General features: G+C 45.7%; 1 non-coding gene across 1 annotated transcript; it reads left to right on the top strand.

Annotated features, from left to right (window-relative positions):
- Positions 1-281: 281 nt before the first annotated feature.
- Positions 282-419, top strand: LOC114809405. Its single transcript, XR_003757191.1, has one exon. It is a non-coding gene; the product is annotated as a small nucleolar RNA SNORA7 (small nucleolar RNA).
- Positions 420-12,264: the final 11,845 nt, after the last annotated feature.

The raw sequence follows: 12,264 nt of genomic DNA, 5'->3' as shown, positions 1-12,264 counted from the left end.
TTGAGAGCTTACTGTGTGTACAGCACTGTACTAAGCGCTTGAAAAGTACAATTCAGCAATAAAGAGAGACAATTCCTGTCCAGACCAGGCTTACAGTTTTGAAGTCGGAAGACAGACATCAAAACAAGTGAACAGGCATCAATATAAATAAACAGAATTATAGACATATACATACATAAGTGCTGTGGGGTGGGAAGAGGGAGGGAAGGGCAAAGGGAACAAGTCGAGATGCCGCAGAAGGGAGAGGGAGCTGAGGAGAAAGGGTGGCTTAGTCTGGGAAGCCCCTCTCAGGGTAGCACCTGGAGGGTTTCCAGTACTCTACCAGTCACAACTACAGGGGGGAGCATCAAGCGGAGGCCTAGCCATTCCATTCCTAGCTTGGGCAGTGGCTAGTGAGTGGAAGGCCATCTGCTACAAGTCAAAACTCACCTGTGCTGGGCAGCAGAGACATGGCAGAGACTCGTTTACTGTGCGGAAGGAGGCAATAGTAAACCATTTCCATATTTTTACCAAACAAACTGTGGTACGCTACCAGAACGATTGCAGATGGAACTGGGGCATTCTGGAAGAGATGTGTCTATGGCGTCTCTATGAGTCGGATATGACCCGACAGCCTAAGACAACAACAACAACAGCCTGGGAAGCCCTCTTGGTGGAGGTGTGCCTTCAGTAGGGCTTTGAAGGGGGGAAGAGTGTTTGTTTGGCAGGTTTGAGGAGGGATAGTGTTCCAGGCCAGAGGTAGGATGGGGGCGAGGGTCAACAGCGGGACAGGTGAGAACGAGGCACAGTGAGAAGATTAGCGGCACCAGAGGAGCGGAGTGTGCGGGCTAGGATGTAGAAGGAGAGAAGAGAGATGAGGTAAGAAGGGGCAAGGTGATGGAGAGCTTTGAAGCCAACAGGGAGGAGTTTTTGTCTGATATAGAGGTTGATAGGCAACCACTGGAGATTTTTGAGGAGGGGGGTGCCATGCCCAGAATGTTTCTGTAGAAGGATAATCCAAGCAGCAGGGTAATGTGTGAACTGATATGGGGAGAGACAGGAGGTTATGAGGTCAGAAAGGAGACTGATGCAGTAATCCTGTCAGGATAGGAAGAATGAATGTACTAACGTGATAGTCGTTTGGATGGAGAGGAAAGGGTGGATCTTGGCGATGTTATAAAGGTGAGATCGGCAGGATTTGGTGACAGATTGGATGAAGGGATCATCCCAGTAGTAAAAGTTAAAGTAGCATTTTTTGAGCATCCACTTAGTGTGGTACACTGTACTGGGAACTTGTGAAGGACAGAAAAAAGAAGTGGCATAATAATGATAATAATAATAACAATTTTGGTATTTGTTAAGTGCTTACTATGTACCAGTCACTGTTCTAAGGGCTGGGGTGAATACGAGCAAATTGGGTTGGACACAGTCCCTGTCCCACATGGGGGACACACTCTTAATAACCATTTTTCAGATGAGGCAACTGAGGCTCAGAGACGTGCAGTGACTTACTCAAGGTCACACCGCAGACAAGTGGCAGAGGCAGGATTAGAGCCCAGGTCTTTACAACTCCTAAACCTGTACTCTATCCACTAAGCCACGCTGCTTCTCCCTGAACAGCCCCAAACCTCAAGGAACTTGCACTTTAATGGGAGAAGAGGTACATATAATTAGACTGTAAACTCAGTGAGAGCAGGGATCATGACCCTTTCTCAATTGTACCCTCCTGAACACTTTGTAGAGTGCAGTGATCGATTACTAATGATTGATTGATTGATTGATGAAATCATGATACAAATCTGGAGGGGTCTGGATGCCAAGTATAGAATAACCAAGGCAATACTGCAGTACTGGGAGATCTTTAGCTGTACCACAAAGGAGGGAGATAATGGTTATACTTTAGTCATATCACTCACACTCCTATTCATTCATTCATTCATTCAATAGTATTTATTGAACGCTTACTATGTGCAGAGCACTGTACTAAGCGCTTGGGATGAACAAGTCGGCAACAGATAGAGACAGTCCCTGCCGTTTGACGGGCTTACAGTCTAATCGGGGGAGACGGACAGACAAGAACAATGGCACTAAACAGCGTCAAGGGGAAGAACATCTCGTAAAAACAATGGCAACTAAATAGAATCAAGGCGATGTACAATTCATTAACAGAATAAATAGGGTAACGAAAATATATACAGTTGAGCGGACGAGTACAGTGCTGTGGGGATGGGAAGGGAGAGGTGGAGGAGCAGAGGGAAAAGGGGAAAATGAGGCTTTAGCTGCGGAGAGGTAAAGGGGGGATGGCAGAGGGAGTAGAGGGGGAAGAGGAGCTCAGTCTGGGAACGCCTCTTGGAGGAGGTGATTTTTAAGTAAGGTTTTGAAGAGGGAAAGAGAATCAGTTTGGCGGAGGTGAGGAGGGAGGGCGTTCCAGGACCGCGGGAGGACGTGACCCAGGGGTCGACGGCAGGATAGGCGAGACCGAGGGACGGTGAGGAGGTGGGCGGCAGAGGAGCGGAGCGTGCGGGGTGGGCGGTAGAGAGAAGGGAGGAGAGGTAGGAAGGGGCAAGGTGATGGAGAGCCTTGAAGCCTAGAGTGAGGAGTTTTTGTTTGGAGCGGAGGTCGATAGGCAACCACTGGAGTTGTTTAAGAAGGGGAGTGACATGCCCAGATCGTTTCTGCGGGAAAATGAGCCGGGCAGCGGAGTGAAGAATGGATCGGAGCGGGGCGAGAGAGGAGGAAGGGAGGTCAGAGAGAAGGCTGACACAGTAGTCTAGCCGGGATATAACGAGAGCCCGTAATAGTAAGGTAGCCGTTTGGGTGGAGAGGAAAGGGCGGATCTTGGCGATATTGTAGGGGTGAAACCGGCAGGTCTTGGTAACGGATAGGATGTGTGGGGTGAACGAGAGGGACGAGTCAAGGATGACACCGAGATTGAGGGCCTGCGGGACGGGAAGGATGGTCGTGCCATCCACGGTGATAGAGAAGTCTGGGAGCGGACCGGGTTTGGGAGGGAAGATGAGGAGCTCAGTCTTGCTCATGTTGAGTTTTAGGTGGCGGGCCGACATCCAGGTGGAGACGTCCCGGAGGCAGGAGGAGATGCGAGCCTGAAGGGAGGGGGAGAGGACAGGGGCGGAGATGTAGATCTGCGTGTCATCTGCGTAGAGATGGTAGTCAAAGCCGTGAGAGCGGATGAGTTCACCGAGGGAGTGAGTGTAAATGGAGAACAGAAGAGGGCCAAGAACTGACCCTTGAGGAACTCCAACAGTTAAAGGATGGGAGGGGGAGGAGGCTCCAGCGTAGGAGACCGAGAATGATCGGCCAGAGAGGTAAGAGGAGAACCAGGAGAGGACAGAGTCCGTGAAGCCAAGGTGAGATAAGGTATGGAGGAGGAGGGGATGGTCGACAGTGTCAAAGGCAGCAGAGAGGTCAAGGAGGATCAGAATGGAGTAGGAGCCATTGGATTTGGCAAGAAGGAGGTCATGGGTGACCTTAGAGAGAGCAGTCTCGGTAGAGTGGAGGGGACGGAAGCCAGATCGGAGGGGGTCTAGGAGAGAATGGGAGTTAAGGAATTCTAGGCATCGATTGTAGACGATTCGTTCTAGGATTTTGGAAAGGAAGGGTAGTAGGGAGATAGGACGATAACTGGAGGGGGAAGTGGGGTCAAGAGCGGGTTTTTTTTAGGATGGGGGAGACGTGGGCATGTTTGAAGGCAGAGGGGAAGGAGCCCTTGGAGATTGAGTGGTTAAAAATAGAAGTTAAGGAAGGGAGGAGGGCAGGGGCGATGGTTTTAAGAAGGTGAGAGGGAATGGGGTCCGAGGCACACACACACATAAACACCTTACCTACACACACTCCTACACATAACCTACACATAAACTCCTACACACACATACACATAAACACCTTACCAACAATAGCACCCTGTGCAAACATGAAGGACAACTGTACAGAAGCAAAAGAAGAGTTTATTACCACTCATGCCTCATTCTAGAATCAAACAGGAAGGCCGAGGATCTATATCACAACAGCATGCTCGAAACTGTTTTCAACCTTTCACAAGTTTCCATTTTACCCCATTCTGGATTAGCCCAGTCATTTATGCAATCTCCAGAGACATGGATTTGACCGTTGAGAGTTTCAGGATGACAGTAGTCTGAATAGCCCTTGTTCATTTGAAAGATCATTTAGCTTCTTATTCAAATGGTAATCAGAAAAAGAAAAGAAGGAAAAAAAAAACTTCCTGGCCAGAGACTCTGCCTGGGAGTACAGTAGAGGTGACTCAACTGGAGGCAGGGCCGAAGAGGAAGAAAAGGAGGGAGAGTTTCCACCATACTATAGGGAGGAGACAGAAGACAGAAGAACCAAACCCTTTTACAGAAGTGCCCTCACCCAATGAAACCAGCATTGTCAAACGCTGCTGTTTCATCTTTTGCCTGGTATTTATGCATGATATTAACAAAGAAGTAGTGCCCAGAGGATAGAGCACAGACCCTCGGTGTCAGAAGGATCTGGGTTTATTCATTCATTCCTTTATTCATCAATTCAATCGTATTTATTGAGCGCTTACTGTATGCAGAGCACTGAACTAAGTGCTTGGGAGAGTACTATTAACAATAAGCAGACACATTCCCTTTCCACAATGAGCTAACAGTCTAGAGGGTGTTCTATTCCCGAGTTCTATTCCTAGCTCTGCCACTTGTCTGATGTGTAACCTTGAACAAGTCTAGTCACTTCTCTGTGCCTCAGTTACCTCCCCATCTGTAAAATGGGGACTGAGATTGTGAGCCCCATGTGGAACATTGATTGTGTCTGACCTAATTAGCTTTTATCTACCCCAACACTTAGTACAGTGCCTGGTAAATAGTAAACACTGAACAAATAGCAAAAAAAAAGTAGTAAACAAAGGGATGGGAGAAGGGAAAAGGAGACCTTTCTTCTGGAGGGGTCAAAGTGCCAAACAGAACTGCTCAGAAGAATAATGCCTGAAGAAATGAAAGACCATTATTATAACTTCCTGATTTTAAAATAGACCCATACTCATGCTACTTGATAATGACCAATTATTAAACCTTCCTCATCTTTGGACAAAAAGTGACAATGCAAAATTGATTCAGTGAATGAATGGCATTTATTGAGCGTGTACTGTATGTGGAGCACTATTTTCCGCACTTGGGAGAGAACAGTACAGTCTAGTGGATAGACACATTCCCTGCCCTCAAAGAGCTTACAGTCTAGAGGGGACGATAAACATTAAAATAAATTACCGATAGGGAAAATGGCAGACCATGAGGATATATGTATAAGCGTTGTGGGGCTGGGGTAAATAGCAAGTTCTTAATGCGTATGGATCCAAGTGCATAGGCAATGCGGAAGGGAGGGCAAATGGGGTGGGGAAATGAGGGGCTGTTCAGGGAAGACCTCTTAGAGTAGATGTGATTTTAGAAAGGCTTTGAAGTTGGGAAGAGAGGCTGGTGGATATGAAAGGGAAGGAAGTTCCAGGCCAGAGGAAGGATGTGGGCAGGAGGTCCGTGGCAGGATAGTCTAGACTGAGGAACAGTGAGTGGGTTGATGTTATAGGAGAGAAATGTAGTAGGAATTCTGCAAGGTAAGGCAGGAGGGGCAGAGCTAGTTGAGTGCCTTAAAGCCAAGGTGGAGGTGGATGGGCAACAGCTATTTCCTCCGAGAGGTCTTCCCTGACTAAGCCCCCTTTCCTCTTCTCCCATTCCCTTCTGCATCGCCCTGACTTGCTCCCTTTATTCATCCCCCCTACCAGCCCCACAGCACTTATGCGCATATCTGTCATTTATTTATTTATATTAATGTCTGCCTCCCCCTCCAGACTGTAAACTTGCTGTAGGCAGAGAGTGTTTCTGTTCATTGTTATAGAGTACTCTCCCAAATCCTTAGTACAGTGTTCTGCACACAGTAAGCGCTCAATAAATAATAATAATAATAATGTTGGTATTTGTTAAGCGCTTACTATGTGCAGAGCACTGTTCTAAGCGCTGGAGTAGACACAGGGGAATCAGGTTGTCCCACGTGGGGCTCACAGTCTTAATCCCCATTTGACAGATGAGGTAACTGAGGCACAGAGAAGTTAAGTGACTTTCCCACAGTCACACAGCTGACAAGTGGCAGAGCTGGGATTTGAACTCATGACCTCTGACTCCAAAGCCCGTGCTCTTTCCACTGAGCCACGCTGCTTCTCCATAATGATAATGCTGCTATTTGTTAAGCGCTTACTATGTGCAGAGCACTGTTCTAAGCGCTGGGATAGACACAGGGGAATCAGGTTGTCCCACGTGGGGCTCACAGTCTCAATCCCCATTTTACAGATGAGGTAACTGAGGCGCAGAGAAGTGACTTGCCCCCAGTCACACAGCTGACAAGTGGCAGAGCCGGAATTCGAACCCATGACCTCTGACTCCAAAGCCCGGGCTCTTTCCACCGAGCCACGCCCAGAGAGACCCAATAATTTTGGTATTTGTTAAGCATCTACTATGTGCCGAACACTGTTCTAAGTGCTGGGGTAGATACAGGGTAAACAGGTTGTCCCACGTGGGGCTCACAGTCTTCACCCCCATTTTACAGATGAGGGAACTGAGGCGCCGAGAAGTTGTGATGTGCCCAAGGTCACACAGCTGACAAGTGGCAGAGTCGGGATTCGAACCCACGACCTCTGACTCCTAAACCTGGGCTTTGACCACTAAGCCACACCCGGACAAATGACTAAGGTTCTTGAGGAGTGGAGAGATACAGTCTAGGAACATAATAAGCAGGGAGAGAACACTGGTGACCGATGTTTAAGGAGAGGTGAAACAATAAACACTAAAAAGCAAAAGATAAGGACAAATACATAAAATGAAAATAAAGCAGGGGAAGGGAGGGCCATCTTAGACAAGAGGAAGTTGGAAAGCCCCTTGGAGTGGGGAGGGAGGGGAGGTGAGAGGCTGGGCAGGATTGGAGTTTCCCTAGAGCAGTGTTGGAACAGAGACTGCAACACTTTCACCTGGTCCTCCAAACCTCACACATGCGAAAGTCATTTCCACCTCGGAAAAGTTTTCAAGGGCCTGTGCTCACCTAAACACGGCTTCTCAGCGCAGGAAAGGAGGCAAGAGGAAGCAGCGTGGCCTTGTGGGTAGAGCACAGGCCTGGGAGTTAAAAGGATCTGGGTTCTAATTCCAGTTCTGCCACTTGTCTGCTATATGATCTTGGGAAAGTCACTTAACTTCTTCGTGCCTCAGATATCTCATCTGTATAATGGGATTAAGAGTGTGAGCCCTGTGTGATTCATGGACTGTGTCTACCCTTGATTAGCTGGTACCTACACTAGCACTTAGTACAGTGCCTGTTACATAGTAAGCACTTAATAAACACCATTTTAAAAAAAAAGAAAAAGTCACTCAGTTTTCAGGCAGAATAGGGCAAAGGTCTCTTTGTAATAATGATGATAGTAATTATGGGATTTGTTAAGTGCTTACTATGTGCCAGACACTATACTAAGCACTGGGGTAGGGTAAAATAATTGGGTTAGACACAGTCCCTGTCCCACACAGGACTCACAGTCTTAATTCCCAATTTACAGATTATATCTACCCAAACACTTAGTATAGTGCACAATAATTGTGGTATTGAAGCACTTACTGTCTGCCAGGTACATTCTAAATGATGGGGTGGATACAAGATAATCAGGTTGAATTCAATCAATCAATCAAGGGTGTTTTGAGGAGCAGCATGACCTACTGGAAAGAGCACGTGCCTGGAACTCAGAGGATCTGGGTTCTAATCCAGGCTCTACCACTTGCCTGCTGTATGACCTAGGGAAATTCACCTAACTTTTTTATGTGCCTCAATTTCCTCATCTGTAAAATTGTAATTTTGATATCTGTTTTCCATCCTACTTGATTGTGAGCCCTATTCGGGACAGGGACTAACCTGATTATCTTGTATCTGCTCCAGTGCTGAGAACAGTGCTTGACATATAGTAAGAGTGTAAAAAATACTAATTATCATTATTGTTATTGTTACCATTATTTTGAGTGCTTACTGTGTGCAAAGCACTGAACTGAGTGCTTGAGAGACTACAATACAAAAGATACATTCCCTGTCCACAATGAGTTTACAATCTGGAGTGAGTGACAAATGTTAAAATAAATTACAGATATGTATATAAGTGCTGTGGAATTGAGGGTGAAGTAAACATCAAATGCCTAAAAGGTACAAAACCAAGTGTAAGGGGAGTATCGTTCATTCATTCAATCGTATTTATTGAGCGCTTACTGTGTGCAGACCACTGTACCAAGCGCTTGGAGGAGTAAAGTTAGCCGGCTGGGTTATAGGCAGGAAATCAGCAAGGTGAGAGAGGAGAAGACTAGGTGACTGCGTACTTTAAAGGTTATGGTAAAGAGTCTGTGTGTGACCCAGGATTCACAGTCTGAACTGTCTTAATCAAACAGGCGGATGAGTCAGAGCAGTCCTGGGTGGTTCCTGTCAGTCAACTGATGGTATTTACTGAACACTTACTGTGTGGCAGCGACTACAGTGAGGTCTTCGCCAACAGGGGCAGGGGGTGGAAAGGACTGAATTTCCTGACTATGCCCTTATTTTTCTTATTTGCCCTCCCTCCCATCTGACCACCCCCTCTTCTTTGTCACCTTATGCACTTGAGTCTGTACCTCTGAAGCCCTGGATATTGACCCCTCCTACAGCCTCGCAGCACGTATTTGTGGAGCAGGGACTGTGTCCGACCTGATGATTTTGTTTCCACTCCAGCGCTTAGTACAATGCTTGGCACATAGTAGAAACTTAACAAATGCCATCATCAGCACCATCATCAACTATAATTTATAACAATAATAATTAGGGTATTTGTTGAGCATATACTATGTGCCAAGCACTGTTCTAAGTGCTGAGGTAGAAACATGGTAATCAGGTTGTGCCACATGGGCTGACAGCCTTAATCCCCATTTCACAGATGAGGTAACAGAGGCACAGAGAAGTTAAGTGGTTGCCCAAGGTCATACAGCAGACGAGTGGCAGAGCCGGGATTAGAGCTCACGCCCTCTGACTCCCAAACTCGTGTTCTTTCCACTAAGCCATTCTGTTTCTCTTAACATTAATTTATGGTAATATATGTCTCCCCTCTATCAATCAATCATATTTATTAATAATGATGGTATTTGTTAAGCGCTTACTATGTGCCAAACACTATTCTAAGCGCTGTGGTAGATACAAGGTAATCAGGTTGTCCCACATGGGGCTAACAGTCTTAATCTCCATTTTACAGATGAGGTAACTGAGGCACAGAGAAATTAAGTGGCTTGCCCAAGGTCACACAGCAGACAGGTGGTGGAGCCAGGATTAATTATTGTGCGCTTACTATGTGCAGAGGATTGTTACTAAATGCTTGGGAGAGTACATTGCAACAGTGTAACCGACACATTCCCTTCCCACAACGTGCTTACAGTATACAGTCTCTAGTCTATAAATTCCTCTAGGGCAGGGATCCTCTATACCTTCTCCTTTGTTTTGAACTCTCCCTAGTGCTTAGTACAGTGCTCTGCAATCGATCCAGCCCTTAGACCAGTGTTGGTCACAGAGTAAGCACTTGACAAATAATATCATTATTATTAATGGTATTTAAGGTTTTACTGTGCCCTCAGTAATTAATACTGAGCAATGTGTTAATTCATTCATTCATTCAATAGTATTTATTGAGCACTTACTATGTGCAGAGCACTGTACTAAGCGCTTGGAATGTACAAATCGGTAACAGAGACAGTCCCTGCCCTTTGACGGGCTTACAGTCTAATCGGGAGGACGGACAGACAAGAACAATAGCAATAAATAGAATCAAGGGGATGAGCATCTCATTAAAACAATAGCAAATAAATAGAATCGAGGTGATGTACATCTCATGAACAAAATAAATAGGGTAATGAAGATATATACAGTTGAGCGGACGAGTACAGTGCTGAGGGGAGGGGAAGGGAGAGGGGGAGGAGCGGAAGGAAAGGGGGGAGAAGAGGGCTTAGCTGAGGAGAGGTGAATGGGGGGGTAGAGGGGGAGCAGAGGGAGCAGAGGGAAACTTGGGAGAGTACAATACCACAGAGTTGGTACACATGTTCCTTGCCCACAGTGAGTTTACACACAGTAAGGGTTTAATAAATATCATTGATCAATTTCATTGAAACATTTATTGAGCGCTTGCTCTATTCCGAATATTGAACTAGGTTGTTGTGGGCAGGAAACGTGTCTACCAATTCTGTTGTATTGTTGTCTTAGTATAGTGCTCTGCATACAGTAAAGGTTCAATAAATATCATTGATTGATTGAACTCAACCCTTGAGAGATGACATAGGGATCGTAAAATAAAAAATAAAAATAAATAAATGATGGTATTTATTAAGCGCTTATTATGTACCAGGCACTCACTCTACTAAGCACTGGGGTCGATACAAGCAAATTGGGTTGTTACACGCTCTGTCCCATGTGGGGATCCCAGTCTCAATCCCCATTTTACAGATGAGGTAACTGAGGCACAGAGAAGTGAAGTGACTCGCCCCGGGTTACACAACAGACAAGTAGCACAGTCAGGATTAGATCCCATGACCTTCTGACTCCAAGGCTGGTGCTCTAGCCACTACTCTATGCATTATTCCTGCCCTTTAGAAGCTTATTTAGTAGTGGGGATAAACTGAAGGAAAGCATACCTTGTCCTTATAATAATGTTGGTATTAGTTAAGTGCTTACTATGTGCCCAGCACTGTTCTAAGCGCTGGGCTAGATTCAGGTTAATCAGGTTGTCCCACGTGAGGCTCACAGTCTTAATCCCCATTTTACAGATGAGGGAACTGAGGCACAGAGAAGTTAATTGACTTACCCAAAGTCACACAGCTGACAGGTGGCAGGGCTGGGATTAGAACCCATGACCTCTGACTCCTAAGCCCGTGCTCTTTCCATTCATTCATTCATTCAAAAGTATTTATTGAGCATTTACTATGTGCAGACCACTGTACTAAGCACTTGGAATGTACAAATCGGCAACAGATAGAGACAGTCCCTGCCCATTGATGGGCTTATAGACAGACAGACAAAAACAAGACAACTTAATCACTGAGCCACGCCGCTTCTTATGTCAATCAACAAATTGTATTTCTCAAGAGCTTATCGTGTGCAGAGCACAACACAACAGTAGAACAGACACTTTCCCTGCCCACAACAAACCAAAGAAATGTAGACAAATAGCTCCCTGAGGGATCAGGAAAGTTGATCTCATCATCAGAGCAAGGCATAAGAAATGAAGCATAATGGACTAGCCAATATGCTTCCTGTGTATATTTGTGACAAATTTTGCTCGTACAATCCCAGTTAAGTGACATGGTGTTCAATTCACTGAAGCTTAAAAACTCTATTAGTACAACCCTAAGATTTTGAATTATATTACAGTTCCAAAGGGCAATGTGCCTCATTATTCAATATATTTGTAACAACAATAATTGCTTGTGTTCATATCGTGACTTGTTCTATCTGGGCTAATAACTTGAAAACGTAAAGTTTCATAAATAACTTTCCAGTTATTTAACGAAATCTGCTAAAGAGCTTCCAAGAACCAGCTGAGATTTACTGAAAAGACTTCATTCTCGACTGCCGCAGTCTGTTCGTGGAGAAATGATGTGTTTCAAGGGTATATGTTTTGCTGCTAAAAGGGAAAAACATGAAACAGGGCACTGAAATGACTTCATTCATTCATTCATTCAATAGTATTTATTGAGCGCTTACTGAGCCGAATGAGTTTGTGTTAATGTCCAGCATCAGTTGAATGAAGAGGACCCAAATAATGCAATGTTCTTATCTTCTGGATTCTCCAAGAGTCCCCTTTCAATCTTAGAGGTCCAGGATCAGTTTAATGAAGTGGACCCAGATGATACGATACAGAGACTACTCAACAGCTCGCCCTGGACCTGAGGACCATCACCTTGCAGTGTGGGTCCGATCAAATTAATTCTCAGATGTGCCCACCCTGGAGAGATGGAGCTGTGAATCACGTTGCCACCGCACAAGGTGCAGCATCAGTTGAATGGCAGTTGAATGGGGAGGACACTGATGATACAGCAATGACGTATCAGATGTCTATTTCCACGGTCAGCAACTCCTTCGCCTCGGGTGGCTCTGACGTCCACGGCTCCGTCCTCATCTCCCTCGGCTCTGATGTCTCCCTCGTCTCCGGCTCCCCCAGCTTCATCAGAACCAGTTTTCTCAACACCATATGGGTTTCAGCCAGGA

This window comes from Ornithorhynchus anatinus, chromosome 2 (genome assembly GCF_004115215.2).
Source record: "Ornithorhynchus anatinus isolate Pmale09 chromosome 2, mOrnAna1.pri.v4, whole genome shotgun sequence".
Classification (NCBI taxonomy): Eukaryota; Metazoa; Chordata; class Mammalia; order Monotremata; family Ornithorhynchidae; genus Ornithorhynchus; species Ornithorhynchus anatinus.
This window is presented reverse-complemented; position numbering and strand designations above follow the sequence as displayed.